This window comes from Schistocerca americana, chromosome 1, assembly GCF_021461395.2.
Source record: "Schistocerca americana isolate TAMUIC-IGC-003095 chromosome 1, iqSchAmer2.1, whole genome shotgun sequence".
Classification (NCBI taxonomy): domain Eukaryota; kingdom Metazoa; phylum Arthropoda; class Insecta; order Orthoptera; family Acrididae; genus Schistocerca; species Schistocerca americana.
In genome coordinates this window covers 380,059,120-380,086,693 of record NC_060119.1, presented here as the reverse complement: position 1 = coordinate 380,086,693, position 27,574 = coordinate 380,059,120, and the positions used below count along the sequence as shown (strand labels likewise).

The window sequence follows — 27,574 nt, the reverse complement described above, 5'->3', positions numbered from 1 at the left end:
ATACAAGGGACAAACAAAACTTGTGTCATTTTACGTTCTTCGTTCTTCTACTGCAGTGAACTTGTTTGGTTTAGATTTATTTCAATTGTTTAACATGTCTATTGTAAATCAGGTCCTATCAGTGAATCAGACTGTGCCTTCAGACAGTGTTTCTCGGCTATGTGAAGAATTTGCAGACATTTTTGCACCGGGCCTTGGTTGCGCTAAGAACTATGAAGCACATTTGGGACTGAAAGTAAACGCGCAACCGAAATTTTTCCGAGCGCGCAATGTTCCCAACGCATTGCGTGATGAGGTCGCAAGAACATTAAACGATTTAGCATCACAAGGTGTGAGTGAATGTGCGCAATGCCTCTTCCATTTCAGCTCCGCTTCATCGCTTACGCCGTACAGGTGTTCCGTTTCTCTGGACGACGGAATGCGAACGCGCTGTTCGCCAGTTGAAATCGGCGTTGCTTTCAAATACTTGCCTTACGCCATTCGATCCCCAGAAACCCCTTTTGTTGATGGTAGATGCATCGGATTTCGGGATCGGTGCTGTGCTTGCGCACAAAGTTGGCTCGCATGATCGCCCTATTGCCTTTGCGTAAAAATTGCTCTCGTCTGCGCAAAGAAATTACTCACAGATAGAGAAAGAAGCTTTGGCTCTCGTATTTGGTGTTACTAAGTTCCATGATTTCTTGTATGGTCGTCACTTTACCATCATCACAGACCACAAACCTTTGACGTCGCTTTTTCATCCGAACAAGTCTGTACCTCCGCGTACAGCGCAGAAATTCATTCGCTAGTCTATTTTCCTCTCGCAGTACCGCTACGATATCTTGTATCGGTCCACTGCTAAGCACGGCAACGCTGATGCGTTGTCCCGTTTGCCTGTTGCTGAGGATAAAGCATTCGATTCTTCCGAACTTGCTTCCATGTTCATTGATTCGGAAACCGATGAAGTGGTCGAATCGTTTCCGGTTGATTTTCGTCGTGTAGCTACAGCCACAGCTGCTGACCCTGTCCTTGCTACCGTTTTGCGTTTTGTTGCTACGCAATGGCCTTTGTCAAAGTCTCGGATCGAGGATCCGTTGGTTCGCCGATTTTTTGCTCATAAGGACAGACTTTTTGTTCGACGTGGTGTTTTGTTGTTGCGTTCTGATAATGATCAGTCCCGAGTCGTGGTCCCACGTTCGTTACAGTCCTCTGTTTTACGGCTTCTTCACCAAGGACATTGGGGGTATAGTGCGAACGAAACAACTTGCTCGTCAGCACTGTACTTGGTTCGGAATCGATGCTGCGATTACGAATATGTGTTCTTCTTGCATGGCGTGTGCCGTACAACAATCCGCACCGCCGCGGAAATTCTTTGCGTGGCCGAAAGCCACTTCCCCTTGGCAACGCTTACACATTGATTTTGCTGGTCCATTCTGGAATGCTAGATGGTTGTTTGTGGTCGATTCATTCAGTAATTTTCCTTTTGTTGTCCGGATGTCTTCCACGACGTCCTCTGCCACCATCCAAGCGTTGTCTGCTATCTTTTGCATTGAAGGTCTTCCGCAGACTATTGTTTCCGACAACGGCCCACAATTCATGTCCGCAGAATTTGTCATTCTGCCAGGCCAATGGTATTCAACATCTGACATCCACGCTGTTTTCGCCTCAGTCAAACGGTGCTGCTGAACGATTGGTCCGGACTTTCAAGTCACAAATGTTGAAGTTGAAAGAGTCGCATTCTCGGGAGGACGCCTTGTTGCTCTTTTTGTCTTCGTATCGCTCTCAGCCCCGAGATGGTCGCTCGCCGGCTGAGTTGCTCCACGATCGTCCTCATCGAGCCTTGATGTCTTTGCTGCATCCGCTGCATCAGGTTCCTGTGCAGCGGCAGACTCCTGCTTTTGCTCCAGGCGACGTTGTATTCTATCGCAACTATCGAGGTTCACGGCGTTGGCTCGCAGGGCGCATACTTCGCTGCCTCGGCCGCGCGATGTATTTGGTTTTGGGGGCCTCTGGTGAGGTGCGTCGGCATCTCAATCAGCTGCGCCTCTCTCGTCGCACGGGTTCTGCCGCTCCCCGTCTGCTTTCAGCGACGGTGCCGTCCGGTCAGCGCCCTGGGGACCCATCTACTGGCTCGCCTCCTCCCCAGGTGTTACCGACGATGCCTTCCATTTTGCCCCATGGCGACGCGCCACCGCAGCCGCCGCCGCCGCCTGTTCTCCCGCCGGCGCCGCCCGCATTCGACGCTTCGCTGCAGCCGCCAAGCGCCTCCCTGGGTCACGCGCCGCCGATCGCTTCCCGGGACCAGCTGTCCTCCGCCATGGACCTCTTGCCCGCTTCGGACCACATGACGTCATCGCGCGTCGGATACCCCGACGCAATGGAGGTCGACCCTTCGGCCCCTCCTGACTCTGTACGGGCGCATACACCGCATGTTGACGTGCACCCTGGACTAGGATTTCAGGCGTTTCCTAGCTCCCCTCGGACCGAATGGCCGGATGCGGGTGGCACAGCCTCGCCTGTTGTTAGGCTCCCCACCTCATCGCATACGTCAACATGGGGTCCTCCCCACGGCGGGCGGAAGCCTTATCATACGACCGTTCGCCGATTTGCGGGGGAGGAATGTGGTGTCACCGCCAGACACCACACTTGCTAGGTGGTAGCTTAAATCGGCCGAGGTCCATTTAGTACATGTCGGACCCGCGTGTCGCCACTGTGTGATCGCAGACCGAGCGCCACCACAAGGCAGGTCTCGCGATACGGACGAGCACTCGCCCCAGTTGTACGGACGACATTGCTAGCGACTACACGGACGAAGCATCGCTCATTAGCCGAGCAGATAGTTAGCATGCATTGCTCATTAGCCGAGCAGACAGTTAGAATAGCCTTCAGCTAAGTCCATGGCTACGACCTAGCAAGGCGCCATTTGTAACATTGCATGTACCTCAAGATAGTCTCACTTGTATCACCAAGAACGTTGTAAACCAATGAAGATATATAAGTTAAGTGTTCTAGTAGCTACATACTTTTCTTTATAACATTAATAAGTATCCTGTTTCAGACCTCTATCAAGCCTACTTAAGATTACGCGTGCCTTTCGGCTACTTCAGTGTGGCGTAGCTGTCTTGTTACGCCACATCACCTATATTGTCCTCTCTTCTGCCAACAGTCCCATTATTGATGCCCTAGGTTTCCACACTTCTCATACAATGATTTACGTCAATCCCGCCATGTGTGACCGATTGCCCAATATGGTAACATATGCTCAGCGGTAAAAGTCTCCCTCTTGTCATGGACTAACTCACTGCATCTGTTTCCTACAACGTTGTTGCCGTGCCTACAGCTTGTAACGCTACAGGCTGTGGGTTTATATGCGTACATCAGCCATGAAATGTGAAGGCTAGGTTGAGTGACGTGGTACCGTGGCTGCTGAACGAGATGGTTATGACCGCGCTACAGCTGGCTGTGCAACGGTTTCCTAGAAATCCCGCATCATTAATACCTAGCATGGCCAACTGTTAGCAGATGGCGATCTAACCATTACGAGATTCTGAATGTTCTACGGTCAAATTATATAATCACTAAAGAACACAAATAACTACAGAGAGCAAATAAAAAGTCCAATAAAGTCTCCAACAACCACGTAATACAGATATCAGTTGTGTTATTTAAGTTTAGATATGGTGTTCATAATAAAATTCCTTGCGACTAAGTACTTTCAACGAAACAAAGACTCCGCCACAGTTACACTCAAAGGTTAGCCCTGCACAAACAATTACATAATTATCTTTATTGTTTATTTTTATTGGTAAGACATCACAGTAAAAAAAATGTTGTGCTATAATCATTTGAATACATTAGTAACCTACGAGCATAAAGAATTAAACTACACTAGTTTCCTGCAGTTCCAAACTTCGGAATATTCGCAAAATGTATCGTTAATCGTAAAAATTTACATTGAAATTAAGGAAAACAATTTCTGTAAATGATAAATTATTGTCAGAACTTACAGAATCAAAAATTTAGGTTGCAACTGTAAATTTGGTGTGAATTACATTACGTGAATCAATAGGCAAGAGTAAGATGCATGCAAACGCACACATTATGACACACACTCATGAACACACATTTTTTAGCAGCCCAACAAATGATAACAAAGATATAGGTGTACTCTTAATTACCTCGCAAGACGATATATTATTTTTAAGCAAATTTGTTAGACGGTTAGAGTTGCAAGGGTTGTTTGTGGGTGCGCTGTAGCCTTTAGAAGTCAGTTGAGATATCTTCACGTTCTTGTTCTTTCGGACAGAGTTTACGGCTTCGACATTTTCTGAACAAAAATGTGGGTCATATGTTTCTCTGCGCCTACATCTGTACTCCATAACGCACGTTATGGTGTACCACTAACATTTTCACACCATCTATTCGTGAATGGTTGGGAAGAAAAAATCGCGGTCGGTGCTAGTGCCTCCAATAGAGCTCGAATTCATCTGATTTTCCTGTTGTGGTCACTTCACGAGATGTAAGTACAAGGACTTAAAATGTTGCCTAACTTTTGCGAATTTGAACAGTAAACCTCGCTATGATGCACGAAGCTTCTACTGTGGTGTCTACCCACCATGGTTTGATGAGCAGCTGCATAGTAGGCCTAATCTCGCACGCACAAAACGATCCCATTACGAAACGTGCTGCTTTTCTTTGGATTTTCGTTATATTGTCTTTTAATCCTATCTCTGAAGGGTCCCAGACTGACGATCAATACTCAAGAATCAATCTGATTGTATTTAAGATTCCACCTCTGTAGGCGTATTAAATTTCCGGGATTCTTCCAGTTGTTCTTAATCTGACATGCCTTTTTCGTACGACTTGTTTTATGTAGTTGTTTCACTTTAAGTCGCTCCAGACGTACTCGTACATTTTTTAACAACTACGGATGTTTTCCGTGACTAATCGCCAGCTATATAGTGGAACAATGCTGTGACTTTTCGCATATTTATGTGCAATACAGTTCCTCCATCAAGCGTTGGTCTTCATGCAGTTCGTTACAACTTGTGGCATTGCGACTTCACTACTATACAACACAATCATCTGTGAAGAGCCTCAATTTAGTTCCCGACGTTACAAGAAATATCAAATTTATTAGTGTAACCAGGAGACTTTTCAGGGGCGTATAGACTACGTGGAGAAGTCTCAGCAGCTTTTCAGTCCAGTCCCGTCTCCTTACAAAGAAAGAGTGTTGAATAAAATTATAATCGAGTTTCCAGTCACAGACTGGTATTACTTAAGTACACTGACAGTAGACATGGATCTGTAAATGAATTAATCAAAAAGTCAATGAAATTAATCTGCCAATTTGTGCATTAAAATCAATTTTCCTGGGTCAGCCGGAACCGCTGACGTCTTACGTGACTACAGGACTATCGAATGGTGAGGGTGAAGCAATTTTCATTACCACCAATAATTATAATTATACTTAGTATAAACATGTATGTATGTGTGTGTGTTCCACATCTTCTACTAAACCATTAGGCCGATTTCAACCAGACTTGGTACACACGTCCCTTACTGTCACGCAACAATCGCTATTGGGGTAAGAACCACCTGCCAAACATAGTTCAGAAGACATGACTTCATAAACAATAACATGCGTGAAAAACTGCCACATTTTGCATGACGTTTAAAGTTATTATTTCTTTGATGCTAACTCTATTTGCATTATAATCCGCTGACAGTATCCACATATGCCGGTAAATGAACATACACAAATATATCATTGTCCGACAGATAGCTCAAGAGATATGGACTCATAAACACTACGATGCGTGAAAAATTGGTGCATTATGCACGAAATCTTAATACATTTATTTATTCTTTAATACTGAGGCACTCGTATAGTCGAGTCAGCTTAAGGAAATCCCTGACACCTGGCAGCGCCTTTGACATTTTTCAATTGCGAGGGCAAATTGCCACTGAAGGCCATACAATGGCTGTCTATAGAGCGATGAAGAGGCGTTGACTTAGAGAAGTTGTAAACACGCGAAGCAGCTGCGCCCAGCATTCAGAAATTGCTTCATAATTTCAAAGGTGATTTCATGAATACGTGGATATAAATTTTTCTCTATTACAATGTAAACATAGTCGTTTTTTGTTTTCACTTGTAACAGAAAATCGGCAGGATCAATAGACGGACGATGCCAAGTTTGTCAGCTAGTTTAATTCATAAAATACACAAGACGGCGAAAATCAGCTGAAGTTATTGGACCACTGCCTTCAAATTCAAGCCACACCAACACCAGCGCAAAGCAACACTGATCCTACGCACGTTCGGAGAACTGTCTCCAGCACGGGATCACCAACCTCAGCAGCAGGAGGCCGTGTGGCCCCCACGGCCGGTATAAGCGGCAATGGCTTGCACTGCCTCCCCACTCAGGGTGGCTACAAGTACCATTTTCTGTCGGAGGAGGAGCACTTGTGTGCTGAGTCAGAGGTTACAAAATAATGAGAGACGCCGTCTCAGCTCCATTTCATTGCCGTTCTTAGTCGGCTTCACTTCGTGAAGCAGTGGCGTAGAGAAACATAACTGATGCACGGGGCAAAACAGTTTATTGCCGCCCCCCACCCCACTACACTTCATTCCTCCCCCCCCCCCCTGCCCTCCCCTCCAGAAACACACATAATATGCAAAACATACTCAGAAAATAATATATGTCGTTGAGACAAATTAGCTCCCCTCTTCAAGAGGCGCCCGGGACATGATAGGACCCCCTTGACTGCTTCCCCCTCGCTACGGCAACGACCAGTGGTACGGCAGTTTCTGCCATTTCGCAATACATCTTTTGGCTTCCGTCATCTGTGGATTCAGTTATGTTTAGTGAAGATTTTTCGGTAGAATGTTTGTGGCAACTTCGTCCGTGATTAATGTGCAGATACGCGTTTTGCACCATAAGCATCCAGCATTACGCTTCCACCGAAGTTAGAGCGTTAAGCGTTGTGGCGCTGCCACCGTCTGTGTGCTTGTGTTAGCCGACTCCTCATGGCTAATCGCTTTCGTATGTTATTTTCAGTTCACAAAATTCACTTCTGTTTTTCCAATATCGCTCTCTCTAGGGACGACGACTTATCGTTATTTCTTGTTTGATTCTACACTGCTAGAAAAAAAAAATGCAAGACCGTCGAGGACTCTGCATAATATGTAATACTAAAGGACTGTAGTGTTAATGATTCATTTTCACTGTCATCGGCGATCATATGCTACTCAGGATGCCTGTCTGCGCGCACTCTGTTTTGGCTTTGAAGGTAGTAACTGTGCTGAGTCTAGTGGTGGATTGTGTTTTTGCAAAATTCGTCCTAGGGAGCAACCATGCCCTGCTGACGAGCACGCACTTCTGTTGAATAGCTTCAGCCATTTGAACGAGACCGTTTTGCGTGCCTACAGGTAGATAGATGGATGTATTGACGGATTGCTGCACATGCTGGGTGCAGTGTATCGACGGTGTGCCAATGCTTTCAACAGTGGTCTGTGGACCATGTGCACACCTGTAGACCAGGTTCTGGACGTTCGTTCAGTATAGTCTCATGTCACTGACGCTTTGTGTGAGCTGCGGTAGCCCACCAGACATCATCCAGGGACAAAATCCGGGTATATGCCGCACCTGCCGTTTCATTAGGGACCAACGGGAGCTGTCTGCTTCCACCAAGATTAAGGTAATGCATGCCTCTGGCCAGGTTACCTCTCATGCCTCTGGCCAGGTTACCTCTGACACCATGACAACGTCGAGCACGACTATTCTGGTGAGGTGAAAGAGTTGACTAGAGTGTGGAATAGCACTTTGTTATCTCCAATAACGAGAGTAGCTTTGTCTGTACGCGACTGATGAACGTGCACCTGTGTGGCGTAGAACTGGTCAGCCGCCTACTTCAGAATGCATTCGACTACAGCTCGGTTCCCAAACTTTCTGGGAGCATTACCCCTGAATACATTCACATATTAGCTAGTAACTCCCGCCCCCCTCCCCCCCCCCCCCCACACACACTTTCCCTACATGAGCAACTAACTAATCTTTAGAATGAAGAAGAATTTTCTTTGAAGATTTTAATTTTTAAAATGACGAAAGGTGAATTATATTTAGTTCTTGTAAGTGTTTTGTCAAACCGCGAAGTAATGAGTCAATGAGACAGTTGGCACGGCTTACTTGTAACAAACTTTTTATAGAATGCTGAAGATGTTTTCAGTGCACTGAGAGTGTTAATTAAAACCACTTTTCGAATAATGAAGCCAACAAGCTCCATTAAGGGTAGACAATTGTTACAGAACATGCTTAGTCTGCATCACTCTTCTCCCTAGCTACACTACCTTCAGTCACACCCTGCATCCCATTTAAATCAAGCAAATTAAGATAGGTGAACTGTACTTAGGATAGATCAGATACAACCAAGAGCTCGAGGAACTATACCAGCAGCCCAACATAGCAGGAACTGTCAAAGCCAAATGAATGCAGTGGGCCGGCCATGTGGCTCGGATGGAGGATCACAGAAGGCCTCGGAAGCTCCTGGATTTCACACCTACAGGAAATAGACAGCCAGGGAGACCCAAGAAGCGTTGGAGAGATGGCCTCCATAAAGATTTAAGCCAAGTGTCAATCGATGTGGACGGATGGCAGATAGCAAAATTGGTTCAAATGGCTCTGAGCACTATGGGACTTATCTGAGGTCATCAGTCCCCTAAAACTTAGATCTACCTAAACCTAACTAACGTAAGGACATCACACACATCCGCCCGAGGCAGGATTCGAACCTGCGACCGTAGCGGTCGCGCGGTTCCAGACTGAAGCGCCTAGAACCGCTCGGCCACATCGGCCGGCGGCAGATAGCAGCAATGGACAGAATACAGTGGAGGAGGAAACTTGTTGAAGCGTGCGGTTCACTGGGCCTGATCACGTAGTAGTAGTAGTAGAACTGTACATAGGCCCATTTTTGTGAATTACTTTATTGCTGGACTCCTTTCTTCTGAGCTGCCAGAAATTAGATGACTTCAGGCTGCCAACACTTTGCGTCTGAACACTGCTACTATCAATAATAATAATAATAATAATAATAATAATAATAATAAGAGGAAGAAGAAGAAGAACAAGAAAATAATAATAGTAATATCACTGCGACGTAGAACCTATGTCAGCGAAGTATCCACTACACATTTACTGTTGTACTATCTGTTCGTTTACTGTTACGAAATGAATAATGAAACAATGTGTCACCTATTGTGGGAACTACCTACATATCGAAGAAGGCATTTTCATGAAATATTTAAGCATGTTTTAATTTTACTGTAATAGATGCATGGTAAAAAGTACAAAGCATGTATGTAGCGAGTGGACTGTGTGAAGAGCCATAACCGCGAAAATATTGTATCGTGCGTTAATGCTAACATTTGACAAAAATGTAATTACTGCAACTTATCAGCATCACAGACTTACGAAATAGTGATGATCGTAATGATCTTCTGAAAATAATTTAGCTTCGTGACCGAAACACAACTGAATCCTTTTTTGACCCCTTAGAAAATTCCTTTTTACACCTCCGGTGATAATTACCCCCAGGCTGGGAACCGCTGGCCTATAGGAACATGTTCCGTACCATGTTTCGTGAAGTGGGAGGTCATAGTTACAACTCGCGGTCACGTTGGGCGTTTCTGCAAGGTGAAGCCTTACACAATCTTTTATCCCATTTCTTCGACGGATAGCTGATGTGCCGGCCGTTGTGGCCGAGCGGTTCTAGGCGCTTCAGTCTGGAACCGTGCGACCGCTACGGTCGCAGGTTCGAATCCTGCTTCGGGTATGGATGTGTGTGATGTCCTTAGGTCAGTTAGATTTAAGTAGTTCTAAGTTCTAGGGGACTGATGACCTCAGATGTTAAGTCCCATGGTGCTCAGAGCCAATTGAACCATTTGAAAGCTGTGCTTTTGTAGCGGGACAATGTACAAGGGTTGGAACTTAAATAGTGACAACTATTTATTCACAACCGATACAAGAGAGTTATACGTTTCCACCTATTAATGTTCTTAAAAGTAGTCACCAATGTTGTGTAGAACCCATTGCCAGCGTGTGGAACGCGTAGTATACTGTTAGCAGAGCCTGTTCCGTTGATGGCGCGAATGGAGCGGATTACTGCCTGTCGAATCTCTGGAACAGTTCATCTTCGGAATCAAATCAAAGTCACAAGGACTAAGTCCGGGGAGTATGGTGGATGGTACAATACTTCCCAGTCCCATCGACCGAACAGAGCAGCCACACCTTGTGTGTCGTGCAAAATGATGGGTAGTTGCACAGAAAGTGTCGCCGCTTCTTTCGCATCTTTCATTACAGTCCGTTGTTTCTCCCTGTTCCCTTCATTAACCAAGTCATTTATCTCAGTAAAAGAATCCTCCGCTGTAGGTAATGCAGTCTGATGTCTCCACGGTACAGGGAGCAGAAGATTAGCAATTGAGATCCTTTTTACCAGCTGTAGGGAAAGTGATGGGAAGCAGCAACTTCCATTTACATCCTGCCAAGTATCTACACACTTAACAACCATATCTACATTAGATTCCATTAGAGTATGTCCGAAATTACATTCACAGCTCAGTTTTCTTTGGTTGGAAGTCCTCAGTCAAAACGAAAAGTAAGATATTCCGTAAGCTTGAATTTTGTTCGATAGGAGACGCGCCTTTCACAAGCCAAGGAGCACAGCATCAACAGCGACCCCTAGTTTAGCAAGATCGCCCTGTTTGTGAATTTATAATTCCCCTAATTTCTTTGAACTGCCGACTGGTGATATATAAGCAAATGGTTTGTTACAGTTTGTGACTTGTAATTGGAAGCCCACCCTCAAACTTCTTTGCTTTGCATTATTCGCAGTCGTTCTGTACAACGTCTCACCTTTTTTCGCGATTTTTCAGTTGTTCCAGCAGTCATCAGGAACTACCTCAAGGCGGCATGAGCATGTTTGCCGAAATATCATGGAGTGATTACGAAGTGATCCGGCCAGATACTCTGTAATTCTACAAATTAGATATACGCTGAGAAAACATCAGATCGCAGTGGGTTTGCCTGATATCAGAACTCATAGATCTGTTTGTTGTTCTTGACGCGCTATGGCACGTAAATGGCTGAATAATAAGCTGCTTATACACCGTAAAGTAAATCTCACGTTTTCCAAAAAACAATAAATTACAAAGAATCGAAATTGAAAGCTGGGACAATTTTACGTCCATTTACATCCTGCCTTCAATTCGGCGTGATTATTACACTTAGCCGTTGAGTACGTGAATTCGCTTTCCGAGGAAGATAAAAAATAAAGAGCGCAAATTAGTATTTAGTAAGATATTTCTCAACCGGAAGCATACGCGGTGGCGGAAACAATAGTCCCTTTTACATTGCTCTGGCTTATTTTGCTTTCTGTTCTGTTTGATTACACCTTATTACCACTGTATTACATGAGTATGAACACGCTGGATATATAATTTTAAACAGAAGATGTTATAAATTCTGTTATAGGACTAAGAAAACATAGCAATTTAACACAACCTTTTCGTAAGCCCATTTCAGTTAACGTCTTCTTTCAATTAAATAGAGAAATTCTCGCTCGTCTTCTCCGTGTGTGAGAATGTTGGCAGCAACGGCTCCCATGTGACCATGTAGGAATGGACTTTAACAGGCACAACATGAGCTTCTCCAGTCGGGAAGCACGCTGATAGGAACAGTACCACAGTGTGAGTTAACACTTGACAACAGTTCAGTGCTGCCGGGTGACGTCACGGTAACCTATAGGAGCTGCGAATCACAACAGACACGCTCACAACCAAAGAAAACCGGTAAGCTCTTTTTATTTATTGTCATAGTACTATAGCAAGACTCGCATTGTTCAAATGAATAATCTGTGTGTGTTTCAATAGTGCTGAATCGTATAGGAAGGCAATGTGTGTAGTTTGCGGTGATTGCTAGTTCTTAAATGCACCGCAGTGGCAACACGTATCGCAATGAACTTGACCTTGACGTAATGAATAGGAGGCTTGGCTGTTCCAAGGCTGCACTCCGAAAAGCCGGGGTCATTGTCGAATTAAATACTCGAATCGCGACACTAATTTTTGTTTTTTAAATGTAGCTACTGCCCATGGGTAGCTGAAAAATAGTTTTAGTGAAACGTCTCAGCTTGTTTCATTATAGCTTGTGTTCCCTAACACCTTTGTTTCTGTCACATACATTATGCAATCAGTGAAAACACGATAAAAATAAGCAGCGCTGATAAGCTATTCTCACGCCTGCCGCACCACTGAGGTGGAAACGACGCCGTTCTTGTCAGTATCCGACAAGTGAGCAACACGGTGTTGTGCCATAAACATCGTCGGTCACTTTGTGTGGATGATCTCAGAGGTTTGGAGCGCTACAAAGACTGTAAATATTTAGAAAAAATCATTAACAGTTAATTTATCTGGCTCTTATATTTCTCATTTATGTAACTTAGCTGTGCTTTATAGTAATTTGTCAAGGTTACTGTAGAAATTTGCGTAGTGTAACGATCACGCTACGTATAGACGCAAACAACCACTACAAAAAAAATTTGTAGATTTCGTTAGACAAACTCGTACACAAATTATTGACTCAGAGTACATTTCAAAAGATCTTCTACCATATAGTTAACAAGACGCAGAGAGGATGTACCGGCATTGTAGAATTTAACAGCACTAGTCCAATAACTATGTTGGATAAATGTTCACATAAAAAGTAAATAAGTCTGGTAGCAATTATGGTTATTTACTGTTCGATATTCTCATCACCTTCCATCTGCCAGTATTAGGGGGAAAACGCACCAAGTTCACCTCTAGTAATTCAACCAGAAATGCCTCCATCAATATAGAGCGTTATGGTAAAGACTGTATAACTTTCAAAACATTCAGAAATATACAAATATAACTTCTAATATAACTGGTTGAAGTAACACGACTTTCTTCATAGATCATGATTTTCCTTTCCCTTCAGTAACATTTACAGAGCGACGTCCCGCTTTATTACAATTTTTAACCACACTCTTCTGGACACATCGGATACAACTTCCTTAGATTCGAATGAGTAGGCATCTTTATATAGGCGCTACACTCTTCCTGTATTGAAGTATCATAACAAAACCAACGAAGGACAGTGACCTACTCAAAGCATATGGGTGCAATTTAGCACCGCGTGGTCTTAAGCGTCTTCTCACGGTTCGCGCGGCTCCCCCGCCGGAGGTTCGAGTCCTCCCTCGGTCATGGGTACGCGTGTTGTCCTTAGCGTAAGTTAGTTTAAATTCGGTAACGTAGTGGTTAAGCTTGCGGACCGATGACCTCAACAGTTTGGTGCCATAAGATCTTGCCACAAATTTTTTTGCAACGCAGCGTCACGTGCAGTCACAGAGCTACGTGTTCTGCATTCCAGCTGGTACACTGCGCAACAACGTAACAAAATGGACAGACGAGGATTACCTTAGTGCTGTCCTAGGCTGCTGAAAGTTCTCAGTACTGGAAAATTTAAGGCTGTTTTTGGAGGTTTCCCACATCTATCAGGTTGTGTATTGGCCAGAGGCTACCCTTCCTTAACCAGCCCAAAAAATATAGCTTTCAAAACACACTTTATTCACTTCAGTTATTCCAGACGACACTAAAATACAGATGTAAAGTTTTATAAGTAAACAAAGTGTTACAGATCGCTTCAAAGTTGGATCAGATTTTTTAAAAGTTTATTCCTTGTTTCTCCACTTCGAGGGGTATTAATGCGTCATTTGCTGATTCTGCATTCAGTTTTACACGACAGGTCTGTTGTAGTACACTCGGAAGTATAGTCATGCTTCATTGTGTATGTTCTACATCTATACTTAATCTCAAACACATCAGTGGAAAAAAGAAAATGTAATTCTCTGCCCAAGGATTTTCTCAATCATCCTTTTTTATCCTATTTCACAATTTTAATTTTTTGGTTCAGCCTAACATTATGGGGTACGAATAAAATATTTTTATGGATATTTTCTAGCTTTATTTCATAATGCATTGTATTCCCTGGACTTAACCATATGTGAATATAATTTCAAATGATTGAATCGAAAGTTGTACCAATATTCATATTAATAACATAAAATTATGTACATTGCACGTACTATTGAAATTTGCTTACAGTTTTGGCAAAAAGGTAATCTACCTTAAAAGAACTAAGTAGATAACTATCAATCGTCTGAGAAACAAGTTTTTGTGTACTTCTCACCATACTATGTTCTTGGAACGCGACACAGTTTCAAACTCGCCGAATCAATTATATCAAAAATGACAAGTTTTCATCTGGTCCCCTCTTGGAAAATTTTTGCCGACGCCCGGAAGATAGTGTGATACACGTTGCTGATATTCCGTTTCCATAAGGTACAAACCACTTTCCAGGCACTCTCAGAGAACTGTAGTAGGTCCGAATTTTAATGATAGACTAACAAATCCCACACAGAAGTATCAATTTTTCAACATGTGCGTACATTCTGCACTTTTTGAGACATAGCGCGACGTGTAATGAAAAGCAGATAGTGTTGCAGAATCCTCTTTTCTCTCCAATGTAGCTCTCAACATGGTTCGGCATTTTATGTGGGTGATTTTGCTGATGTTTCGGTTTTAGGGGACTTAACTTTTACAAATGGATGTACAGATCGTTGCAGATACATTTTATGTAAAGATGTTAGATCGTGCTACTAACTGACTGTTTGCTAATGCGAAGTTTGTTTGTTGTCCTTCTGAAGAAACCATCACGCGAGTTGCCCAAATGTGGCGTCGACTGAAATAAGACTCACTCGGCGGCCGAACTTCCCCGGATGGGGCCTCCCGGGCAGTAATGCCGTACGATCATTTCATTTTCTTCTGAAGAAGACGGGTTTAAATCCGCTGGAACCATGGTTAAGGTTAACTGAATCCCACCACTTATTGCAGCTGATCTGCCGTCCTTATTCATCTCGTATTGTGTACCGTAGATGAAGTGCAGCCAAGTTCAAAATATTGTAACTATGAAGATTGTTCACGTCCTGCCGTATACGATTTTTTTCCGCATATGAAAGATCATGTTATTGGATTGGTTCATAAGTTCCTAGAGTTTTTCCGTAAGTTTAATAAACACAACAGATACACATAACAGACACTTTAGACATCGTTAATGGATTCTATTTTACTATTTACATTAGTCTGCCAAGGTTGGGGTAACTTTTCGACTTCGCAACCGTAGGAATCACGGGGTTTTGAGGCGAGATTTCATCGAGTCATGTTCGGAGCGCATTTTCATGCAAAAAGGAACGTTGGAGGTTGTTCGATGGAGAGCGAAAAGGTGTAGATCTGATGACGATGATGATGATGATTTATGGTGGAGGGCGCTAAACAGCTAGGTCATCAGCGCCCTGGCGTTAATGTTATACTGAAGAAGGTTTTCATAATCTGTGGAAGGAGATCACTAAACTGGAAAACGACGTTTGATACCATCACAGGAAACGTAAAGCAACACCAGGAAGGCGAGGTTCAGAAAAGCCTCTAATAAAACCCCAGCGAGACACAGCGGGATAACTAAACGAAATCATGGAGAAAATATTTGTAAGGATGCTGTTAAAAAAGAGATAAATAACCGTGGCTGGATGACCACTTAGAAATAATACGTGACCCAGCCACTCTGTGACACATTAACATCACACAACCAGTATTTTGGGAAGAATTCCGGACACCACACAAAATTTTAAGACACAAACAACACTCGCCAGAGGCTCAGACGATTCTGCGGAGATCTGGGGTACAAATTTCTCGACCTCTGCTATCGGGTGGAGAAATGTAGGGTCCCCCTGAATAGGTCAGGCGTGCACTGCACGCCGGAAGCGGCTACAAGGGTAGCGGAGTATGTGTGGAGTGCACATGGGGGTTTTTTAGGTTAGAGAATTCCCTCCCTAGGCCCGACAAGACGCCTCCTGAGACGCGGCAAGGTAGGAGTAGGCAAAATGCAACAGGGAATAACAACATTAATGTGCTAATAGTAAACTGCAGGAGCATCTATAGAAAGGTCCCAGAACTGCTCTCATTAATAAACGGTCACAACGCCCATATAGTACTAGGGACAGAAAGTTGGCTGAAACCAGACGTAAACAGTAATGAAATACTAAACTCAGATTGGAATGTATACCGCAGAGACAGGCTGGACAGTGAAGGGGGAGGCGTGTTTATAGCGATAAGAAGTGCAATAGTATCGAAGGAAATTGACGGAGATCCGAAATGTGAAATGATTTGGGTGAAGGTCACGGTTAAAGCAGGCTCAGACATGGTAATTGGATGTCTCTATAGGCCCCCTGGCTCAGCAGCTGTTGTGGCTGAGCACCTGAAGGATAATTTGGAAAATATTTCGAGTAGATTTCCCCACCATGTTATAGTTCTGGGTGGAGATTTTAATTTGCCGGATATAGACTGGGAGACTCAAACGTTCATAACGGGTGGCAGGGACAAAGAATCCAGTGAAATTTTTTTAAGTGCTTTATCTGAAAACTACCTTGAGCAGTTAAACAGAGAACCGACTCGTGGCGATAACATATTAGACCTTCTGGTGACAAACAGACCCGAACTATTTGAAACAGTTAACGCAGAACAGGGAATCAGCGATCATAAAGCGGTTGCGGCATCGATGATTTCAGCCGTAAATAGAAATATTAAAAAAGGTAGGAAGATTTTTCTTTTTAGCAAAAGTGACAAAAAGCAGATTACAGAGTACCTGACGGCTCAACACAAAAGTTATGTCTCAAGTACAGATAGTGTTGAGGATCAGTGGACAAATTTCAAAACCATCGTACAATATGCGTTAGATGAGTATGTGCCAAGCAAGATCGTAAGAGATGGAAAAGAGCCACCGTGGTACAACAACCGAGTTAGAAAACTGCTGCGGAAGCAAAGGGAACTTCACAGCAAACATAAACATAGCCAAAGCCTTGCAGACAAACAAAAATTACGCGAAGCGAAATGTAGTGTGAGGAGGGCTATGCGAGAGGCGTTCAATGAATTCGAAAGTAAAGTTCTATGTACTGACTTCGCAGAAAATCCTAGGAAATTTTGGTCCTATGTCAAAGCGGTAGGTGGATCAAAACAAAATGTCCAGACACTCTGTGACCAAAATGGTACTGAAACAGAGGATGACAGACTAATGGCCGAAATACTAAATGTCTTTTTCCGAAGCTGTTTCACAGAGCAAGTAGTTCCTTCTCTAGATTGTCGCACAGATGACGGAATGGTAGATATCGAAATAGATGACAGGGGATAGAGAAACAATTAAAATCGCTCAAAACAGGAAAGGCCGCTGGACCTGATGGGATACCAGTTCGATTTTACACAGAGTACGGGAAGGAACTTACCCCCCATCTTGCAACGGTGTACCGTAGGTCTCTAGAAGAGCGTAGCGTTCCAAAGGATTGGAAAAGGGCACAGGTCATCCCCGTTTTCAAGAAGGGACGTCGAACAGATGTGCAGAACTATAGACCTATATCTCTAACGTCGATCAGTTGTAGAATTTTGGAACACGTATTATGTTCGAATATAATGACTTTTCTGGAGACTAGAAATCTACTCTGTAGGAATCAGCATGGGTTTCGAAAAAGACGGTCGTGTGAAACCCAGCTCGCGCTATTCGTCCACGAGACTCAGAGGGCCATAGACACGGGTTCACAGGTAGATGCCGTGTTTTTTGACTTCCGCAAGGCGTTCGATACAGTTCCCCACAGTCGTTTAATGATCAAAGTAAGAGCATATGGTCTATCAGACCAATTGTGTGATTGGATTGAGGAGTTCCTAGATAACAGAACGCAGCATGTCATTCTCAATGGAGAGAAGTCTTCCGAAGTAAGAGTGATTTTAGGTGTGCCGCAGGGGAGTGTAATAGGACCGTTGCTATTCACAATATACATAAATGACCTTGTGGATGACATCGGAAGTTCACTGAGGCTTTTTGCAGATGATGCTGTGGTGTATCGAGAAGTTGTAACAATGGAAATTTGTACTGAAATGCGGGAGGATCTGCAGCGAATTGACGCATGGTGCAGGGAATGGCAATTGAATCTCAATGTAGACAAGTGTAATGTGCTGCGAATACATAGAAAGATAGATCCCTTATCATTTAGCTACAAAATAGCAGGTCAGCAACTGGAAGCAGTTAATTCCATAAATTATCTGGGAGTAAGCATTAGAAGTGATTTAAAATGGAATGATCATATAAAGTTGATCGTCGGTAAAGCAGATGCCAGACTGAGATTCATTGGAAGAATCCTAAGGAAATGCAATCCGAAAACAAAGGAAGTAGGTTACAGTACGCTTGTTCGCCCACTGCTTGAATACTGCTCAGCAGTGTGGGATCCGTACCAGATAGGGTTGATAGAGGAGATAGAGAAGATCCAACGGAGAGCAGCGCGCTTCGTTACAGGATCATTTAGTAATCGCGAAAGCGTTACGGAGATGATAGATAAACTCCAGTGGAAGACTCTGCAGGAGAGGCGCTCAGTAGCTCGGTACGGGCTTTTATTAAAGTTTCGAGAACATACCTTCACCGAGGAGTCAAGCAGTATATTGCTCCCTCCTACATATATCTCGCGAAGAGACCATGACGATAAAATCAGAGAGTTTAGATCGCACAGAGAAGCATACCGACAATCCTTCTTCCCACGAACAATACGAGACTGGAATAGAAGGGAGAACCGATAGAGGGACTCAGGGTACCCTCCGCCACACACCGTCAGGTGGCTTGTGGAGTATGGATGTAGATGTAGATGTAGATCAGTTACAATAGAGGGAAGATTCTGTGGGAGACCCAGTTCAATCCTCAGGTCGTCATATAAAATGCACTCACTTAAAATATGTCGTGCTGACAGCTGTGTACAGCACTTCTGACATACTGAAGGCTCCTCCCGACGCAAGAGGAAGCCGTGTGTCAATGGACCATGTCCCACTCTAAGCCGAGTAAGGGCTACTTCTTCATACCGTCGCGTGCGGAAGGAGGTGATCCATGGTCGCACTGAAGTCTTGATGGAACGTAGTTCATTGTTCCTCACATCCAGTCACAGTGACTCCCACAACATATGACCTTCCTGGTCACAAATGAAGTGACAGCCAGCAGAGGGACTGAACAGCTGGAAGGAGGAGGAAGGGAGCAAGCCTCCTTAGCAACAGCAGGAGCAAGTTCGTTTCCCTGGATGCCTATGTGCCCTGGAACCCAGCAAAAATGATTTCCTTGTTTTGCCTGTGCAAGAGAGGGAGAGCGTCCTGCTCTTGTTGCACCATCCGATCTGCTAGGTACATCTGTCCAACAGCGAGAAGGGCACTTTGAGAATCAGAACACTTGATAAATTTTTTGTCACGGCGCCGTCTCATCTGCTCCATTGCCCTCAGGATAGCAAACAATTCCACGTAATAAACTGAAAACTGCTCTGGGAGCCCTATTCTGAGGATAGTGTCGGGGAACACGACAGAATAATCGAAAACATCTCCCTGCTTAGAACCATCCGTATAGACGGTAATAAAATCTGGGTGGCTACGTAAAATTTCATTAAATTTAGGGCACAAGATCAGGTGAATAAGGCTGGTGCGGAATGCCTTCCCAAAATGGCTCTGAGCACTATGGGACTCAACCGCTGTGGTCATAAGTCTCCTAGAACTTAGAACTACTTAAACCTAACTAACCTAAGGACAGCACACAACACCCAGCCATCACGAGGCAGAGAAAATCCCTGACCCCGCCGGGAATCGAACCCGGGAACCCGGGCGTGGGAAGCGAGAACGCTACCGCACGACCACGAGATGCGGGCGGAATGCCTTCCCAACCCATTTCCTGTCTATTGTTTTTGGTCAGTCTAGCAGTATGCGGGCGGGCATTATCGTGGAGTAGCATCACTTCACGCACTCTTCCTGGTCGTTGTTCTCGGACTGAGTCTGCAAGGCATCTCAGATGTTGACAATAAATGTCAGCAGTGATGTTTACACCCCGTGGAAGAAATTTGTAGTACACCAAACCGTCGTTGTTCCACCACATGTATAACATTATCCTTTGTGGATGCATGCAGGTCTTCATATGGGGAGTTGCTGCTTTGTTTGGTCTCAACCGTTCCTGTCTTTTCCTTATATTAGCATAAAGATACCATTTCTCGTCACCATTAACGGTACACGATAGGAATGGTCGGTGTTATTCACGAGCAAATTGATGACGAGCAAGCAGGTATACACATATAGCCGGCTACCCACTAATTTTTGTGATTTTGGCTTAGAGCATGCAGTGCCCACACATTTGATTTCTGAAACTTACCCATTACATGCCACTGTCGCACGGTGTTTGAATGATCACAGTGCATCACATTTGCCATTCCTCGAGTACGCTGACGTGGATCATTGTTGATTAATGGTTTAAACGATCTTCATCAAACCACAAAGATCTTCGTGAACGTGGAAAATCACTAATGTCAAAACGATTTTCCTTGAAACGAGAAAACAATTTTATTACCATGTTCTGTCCAATAGCACTATCCCCATACACAGCGAAAATGTTTCTGGCTGCCTCCTCTGCTGTCATCCGTCTATCGAACTCAAACAGAAGAATATGTCGGAAATGTTTTGATATCTCCACTTGGCATTCCATTTTATAGCCTTCACAGCTCCACTCATTATCTCCAAATGACAAAATGTAAACTCAAATAGCAAGAGTGAACTACAAATAAAAATGACAATCGATAAATAAAGCCATAACAACCGAAATTCCAACATGTAAAACAAAAGTTCTACGAACTTATGCACCAACTGTAAGTAGGCTGTTTAGGTTTTTGTAGGCTGTTTAGGTTTTTTTATTGGTAACGCCACCTCTGTATGAAAATCACTGGCTGTGCTGTGTGCAGTCTGTGGCTGCTTTGCATTGTTGTAATACTCGCCATTGTAGTGTTAGGCAGCTGGCTGTGAACAGCGCGTAGCGTTGCGCAGTTGGAGGTGAGCCGCCAGCAGTGGTGGATGTGGGGAGAGAGATGGCGGAGTTTTGAAATTTGTCATGAACTGCTATATTTATATATGATGATATCAAGGCAAATACATTGTTTGTTCTCTATTAATATCTTTCATTTGCTAACTATCCCTATCAGTAGTTAGTGCCTTCCATAGTTTGAATCTTTTATTTAGCTGGCAGTAGTGGCGCTCGCTGTATTGCAGTAGCTTGAGCAGCGAAGATTTTTGTGAGGTAAGTGATTTGTGAAAGGTATAGTTTAATGTTAGTCAGGGCCATTCTTTTGTAGGGAATTTTGAAAGTCAGATTGCGTTGCGCTAACAAAATATTGTGTGTCAGTTTAAGCAGTCATGTATAAATTTTTCAAAGGGGACGTTTCACAACCTAATACTTTGTCACGTAAAATTAAATTTATGTCGTGCCGTTTCCACTATTATCTTTGTTACAGACCAGAATTTGCATTCGCCTCTTTCAGCAACAAGCTTTCTACTAAAACTACATAGTCATTTAACGTTGTGATATAACCTTTGCTTAACTAAGGAGTAGATCCTCGCACTCTCGCATATCGATCACTGTTGTCAACATAGAACGAGATACGTCGCCAAGTTACACACTACATGAAAACGACCGGATTGCAAGCTATGATGACAATGACTCACTTATAAAAGCCGTCATTAGTATGTATGGCTAGAATAGCAACCATCATTCTTCCAGGAGTGATGATCTCTGTGGGTCCACTGGGAAATCCGAAGATGCTTGTGTACTCCAAAAAATATGGAGTCGCCTCTGTTCCAAAGAAGGATTTGCGAACTGCCAGCTCTACTCTAAGCACTGTTCATATTATTAAACTTTACCACGTACTGGAACATAACCCCTTCACTGTAGTAGGGATGAGTAAGGTTTAACGTCCCGTCGTCGACATGATCTCTAGAGACGGGCTGGGAAAGTTCAGGGACGGAAATTGGCTACGTCCTTCCTAAAGGAATCATCTCGGTCTCGGCATTTACCGTAAACGAACTGGGGAAGCATCTTAGAACCTGAATCCGTATGACTGATATGGATTTTGAATTTCTTTTCTTACGAATTCCCGAATGCGAGTGCACTGTGCTAACCACTTTGCTGCTGCTCTCGGTCTCATTATATCAGACTAAAGATACCCTGTCTGATCAAACGTGTCCATACACTCATATGTAATGCGGAATTCACCACTAGGTGCCACGAGAGCCGAACCCACCAGTATAAAACGAGGAGACGGGGATTGGGCGGCGGGAGAGTATTGTGTTATTTTGTCAGTACCGAAGAGTCAAGCTGTACATTTTCCAAAAAAAAGACACCACAGGTTCCTTAGCTCGAACTCTTTGATTAACCTATTGCATGGACAACATTCGCCAAGTATTCGCGAGTCGTGATGAATAGTAACCTAATGTGGCAGAGGTAATTAGCTGAGTTCCGTCAGAAGACAAATCAACGACTGGGTGCCTTCTATCACGTTATAAAGGAATTCTCTGACCTGTGCATTCGAAATGGACTCGTAATATATCGGACTTCCATCTGACCAATTATGGAGTACGGAACTCCAGTGTGGGGAACCACAGTGAAGACGTACCAGTAGAGACTACTGACTCTACAGAACAAAACTTTAAGAATAACTTACCATGTCTCGGCGCACTTTCGGCCAAATATCTATATAAACAGCAGAAGAACCGGAAGTACTGGAACGCTTTCAAAAGATGGCCACAACATTATATCAGACTGCTGCAACGCCCGAGAACCCACTCATTCGAAGCCTAGGAGCTCTCCTTGATGACCAAACCGTTATAAACGGCGCAACCATAGTAAAGCTGTCAGAAGAATACATTTCGCTAGCAATAACATCACACCCCTGCAGGCAAAAGAGTGGACATAGAAAAAAAAGGAAGAAGAATTCGCAGCAAGAGAATATAGTAGTAAATGTTCTCTGGGTAAAAACTACACCACAGACGATTATTAAGAAGGTAGCGACTATATGTTGTCAGTGGAGGAGCAGTGACAGCTAAATGGGCTCGTCAGGAGGGCTCAGTGATTTTGAACGTGGACTAGCCATTGGATGTCATCTGAGTAATGCATCCATCTGGGACATTTCAACCCTTCTAAGACTGCTCAAGTCGAGTTGGTGACGTGATTCTGACGTGGAGATGCGAAGAAACAACCACAGACAAGCCAAGACCTCGTAAACCTCACGTGGTAACAGGGATTGTCGAGCATTGCAGAGCGTGGTTGTAAAACAATCGAATGAAATCAGCGGAAGGAATCACTCTTAAGTTCCAAAGAGCTACCAGCAGTCCAGCTAGTACAATGACGGTGCGTAGGAAGTTAAGAGGAATGCTCGAGCAGCTCCTCAAAAGATACGCGAAACGACACGTGAGGTGGCGCAAAGAGCGGCGCCAGAGAACAATGCATGACTGGAAGCGAGTGATTTGGAGTGATGAATCTCGCCATACCCTGTGACAATCGGATGGAAGGGTTTGGGTTTGACGAATGCTTGGAGAATGTCATCTGCCATCGTGTGAGTGCCAACAGTGAAGTAAGGAGGAGGTTGTGCTACCGTACTGGATTGTTTTTCATGGTTGGGTGTGGACCCATTACTGCTCTTAACAAAACGCCAAATGCGGAAGGATATGAACACACTTTACAGTATTGTGTACAGTGTACAGTAGATGAACAGTTCGGAGATAATGACTCTAACAGCATGACAGTGCACCACGTCATAAAGCAGCATCAGAGAGGCTGGACCATAACATTTCTGAAATGGATTGGGCTGCTCAGAGTTCCGAACTGAATCCAATAGAACACCTTTGAATGAGATAGAACGTCAGCTTCGCTCCAAACCCCAGCGTCCAACATTTCTGCCTTCTGTGATTTCGGCTCTTGAAGACGAATGAACTAACATTCTTCCGCATACATTCAGACATCTCGTTGAAAGTGTTCCAAAGCGATCTCAAGCCATGGACTCAGCCTATATTAATATCCACTAACAGATGTCCAGATTCTTTTGATGAGATAGTATATATGCATCTAGCAAGATGGATCTCTAAATCTTTTGTCGAATGCCGGAATAGTTGTTCAGAAAGAGTGCGGCAGATTTCCTTCCCACTCCAAATTTGAGCTCTATCCCTAATGAACTCGCCATTGACGGGGCGTTAATCTCTACTCTTCCTTATTTTTTTCATCTGTTTTCTTAAGTGTTGAGTCATACAGGCACAAGCTCGTTCTTATATTTCTTAATCTTTAAGGGTCCTTTATGCACGACGGTACACTCATCTAGTGATGAAAACACTTTCGTCGGAGGTATGTTGAGCCTTGCTTCAGGACGACCTTTTTTTAAGTGCAATAAACATATCTGTCGGCATACTCTGCATGCATTCCGAGATATAAATAATCTTTGATCTGGTGTACTTGTTCCACTGACTTACCCACTAAATATCTGTGTTCGTGTTGAAATATCGTGCATATACATTTAGGTTGCACTTGCGCGTCGTGTTGATGTGTTTGTTCTCATATGCCACAGCAGAAGACAATCCCTGCACAACGTGTAAGTAAAAAAACAATAAGATCATTTTGTTGTTGGAAAACAACTGATGTGTATTGCTCTTATCGTTATGTGTTTCTTTCTGAGCCATGTCTTCGAGAATCGAAAATATCTCACAGCTGACATTATGTAAAAAGAAATGTAAGTGTAGTACCATCTCACAAATGTGAAATTAATGGAGGGACAATTGAGACTGGTACACTGCACTAAAAACTGAAGAATGGGGTACAACCCGTCGAGTTTGAAAAATGACGTCACAGGTTACCACAGATGATACATTGCAAAGACATAGAGAAACTATGAAATGTAGAACAGAAAAAACAGATCGTAGACATATATCACTTATATCCATATTTGGAAGGTAATTTTACACATATCGCTTTTTCACAGTAGAAAGTCCTAGTGCCATATTCTTCAGTTGATTTACATTGGCCAACTGAAAAAAACCGACATACGTAACATTGGAATGAAATACGTCATTTGATATATATACGTTATATCCTGTACTTAAGTTGACCTACTACCAACTGAAGTATAGGATGCAAATTTTACGTATGTCGGTTTTTCCATCTTCGCTAGTACTAGTACCAACTGAAGAATAGGATGCTAATTGCTAATATTAGCGAAGGCGAAAAAAGCAACAAAAAAGGCGGCTTACACAACACTGTTATCTTGTATCCCGGTTGAACTACGAAGGTTTTATCCTATTATTCAGTTGCCGTATATAGGTCAGATCAACTGAATTACAAGATATAAATTTTATGTATGTCGGTTTTCTCTTCGAGAGTACTACTATCAGCTGAAGAATGGGACACTAATACTAGCGAAGGCGAGAAGAGCGATAAACGTAAAATTCGTGCCCCGTACTTCAGTTGACTTTTATATGTCAACTGAAGAATAGGATACTGGTACTTGCGAAGGTAATAATGGCAACAAATGTAAAATTTCTATCCCGTACTTCAGTTGACCTATATAACATACTAGTAGTAGCGAAGGCGAAAAATGCGACAAACTCAAAATCTGTATCTTATGCTCAGTTGACCTACATAGCACAGGATACGAATCAACTGCAAATTAAACAGCAAGTGGTATGACCCACTATCAGACAAAGGTATAATTAAACATGTGTACCCACAAATGATTTGGAAATTACCACAAGCGACAAAAAACAGACACAATATCTCTTAATAACACATTCATTTATTTTTATTAATGATTATGACGCCTTGCCACAGAAGATAACCGATTTATTATCTACGGCTTGAAGATAAACAACTAATATGTACCACTAAAATATGAAGTTGTTGATTAAAACCGACGAGTTGTCTCTCATTCTTCAGTTGACCCTTCTTTTCCGAGCCACGTCTTCGAGAAGCGAAAATTACGTAAAAAAATGTAAGTGTAGTACCATCTCACAAATGTGAAATTAATGCCGGCCGCGGTGGCCGAGCGGTTCTAGACTGCTACGTTCGCGGGTTCGAATCCTGCCTCGGGCATGGATGTGTGTGATGTCCTTAGATTAGTTAGGTTTAATAGTTCTAAGTTCTGGGGGACTGATGGCCTCAGATGTTATGTCCCATAGTAATCAGAGCATTTTGTGAAATTAATGTAGGGGCAATTGAATCTGGGAGACTGCTCGAAAAACTCTTAGTGCTATGAACAATTGTTACTGTAACAAAACAAACATTTATATTCAGCAGGAGATATAAATTCAGCCATTGTCATACTCCATCCCCCGAGTCGATAAAATATGGTTATTAAGATGAAATGACTCGTCGTTCTGCGATTTTGAAGCACGCGTAGATAGTATACGTACCCCCAATGATACTAGTTTTGAAGAATAACTGGGCTTCGTTTCCTCATGTCTGAGTTTGATACTTGTCTTCTTTTGAAACCATTCTTCATTTTTTTTTAATTGTTCTAAATTGCCAGTGAACGCTGCATTGCTATCGGGTCTTGAAAGGCGTAATGTTCGTAGAGAGAAGTCCACTATAAAAATAACGCGTGAAATATTTAAAGCACCCAAAACGTGAAGAAAAGATAAAACGAGAAATCTCACGGATAAAACGATATGCCATTTTTTGTCATTTTGAATCAAAAGCTACTGTTACTGGGAAAAGCGGAACGAATATGGCAAACGTAAAGAAAAGGAAAAAAAGAGCAATAGGCCAGCGTAGGGTATGGTGACATATCCTGTCGTTTAAGCATGTAACAATAGTCGTTATTCCTTGGCTGAAGCAAATAAGGAGTGCAGGAATTTCTATTACTGATAGAATTCCAACATTCGGGTTGAAATCTTGGAAGAAAACTTAAACATCCAAGAATAATATCACAATTCGATCCTTTACCTTGTTACATGATACTGTAGCGAGCTGGAATCGCACCATAGCATTTGACACTTGGTTTAGTCAAATTCTGTGGCGCAAGTCCGTGGACGGGATATTAGCCAGACTACAAGCACAATGCTCCATCGCCCTCTCGCTTTTACCTCGCGAAAAGATCCCCGCTACTCATTGGACAGCAGGCTAAGTGGACCTGGAGCCGCCTTCGAGGGACTGAAACAAGAAAAATTCCCACCCTTACCCAGGATTGAACTCGGGCCTCCAGAGCCAGAGCCTAGTGCTTTATCCTTTTTTTTTACCTTATTCCTCCAGTCTTAAGCTACTCCAGTTTCCTCACTGAATTATGTTGTTCCTACTGTGTGAATATGCTGAAGCACTTATTCTGCTGCAACTGCCGGTTTCTGCTAACTGCTATGGCATATTTATCCAGAGGAGCTTAATGTTTGTTGTAACGGCCATTCAAAAGGTTGTAATTGCTTGGGCTGTCCTTATCATCTACAACTGAGTAATTTTCCTTGAATCTCCTTGATGAAACTGCACCATAGGATATTCATGTAATACCTCTATTTTTACCCTCCCTCTTTGATCTTGATGTTTTTCACTACCCGCTAGACCACCACTGCCACATTTGGTGCTTGGAAGCGCGTAAAAGTAACTGCGCACAGAGA

The 27,574-nt window shown here is 43.3% G+C and overlaps 1 protein-coding gene across 3 annotated transcripts in view; it reads left to right on the top strand.

The window, feature by feature from the left end:
- The first annotated feature begins 11,634 nt into the window (after nt 1-11,634).
- The window catches only part of LOC124601097 (luciferin 4-monooxygenase), a 263,691-nt gene continuing 247,751 nt past the window's right edge, over nt 11,635-27,574 (top strand). For 2 of the 3 annotated variants that reach the window (XM_047136216.1, XM_047136218.1), the window contains exon 1: nt 11,635-11,824. The gene's annotated coding sequence lies outside the window, so the exon portion shown is untranslated. Of the gene's footprint in view, nt 11,825-12,246; nt 12,384-27,574 lie in introns of those variants that run through there. The other variant, XM_047136217.1, reaches the window with a different exon arrangement.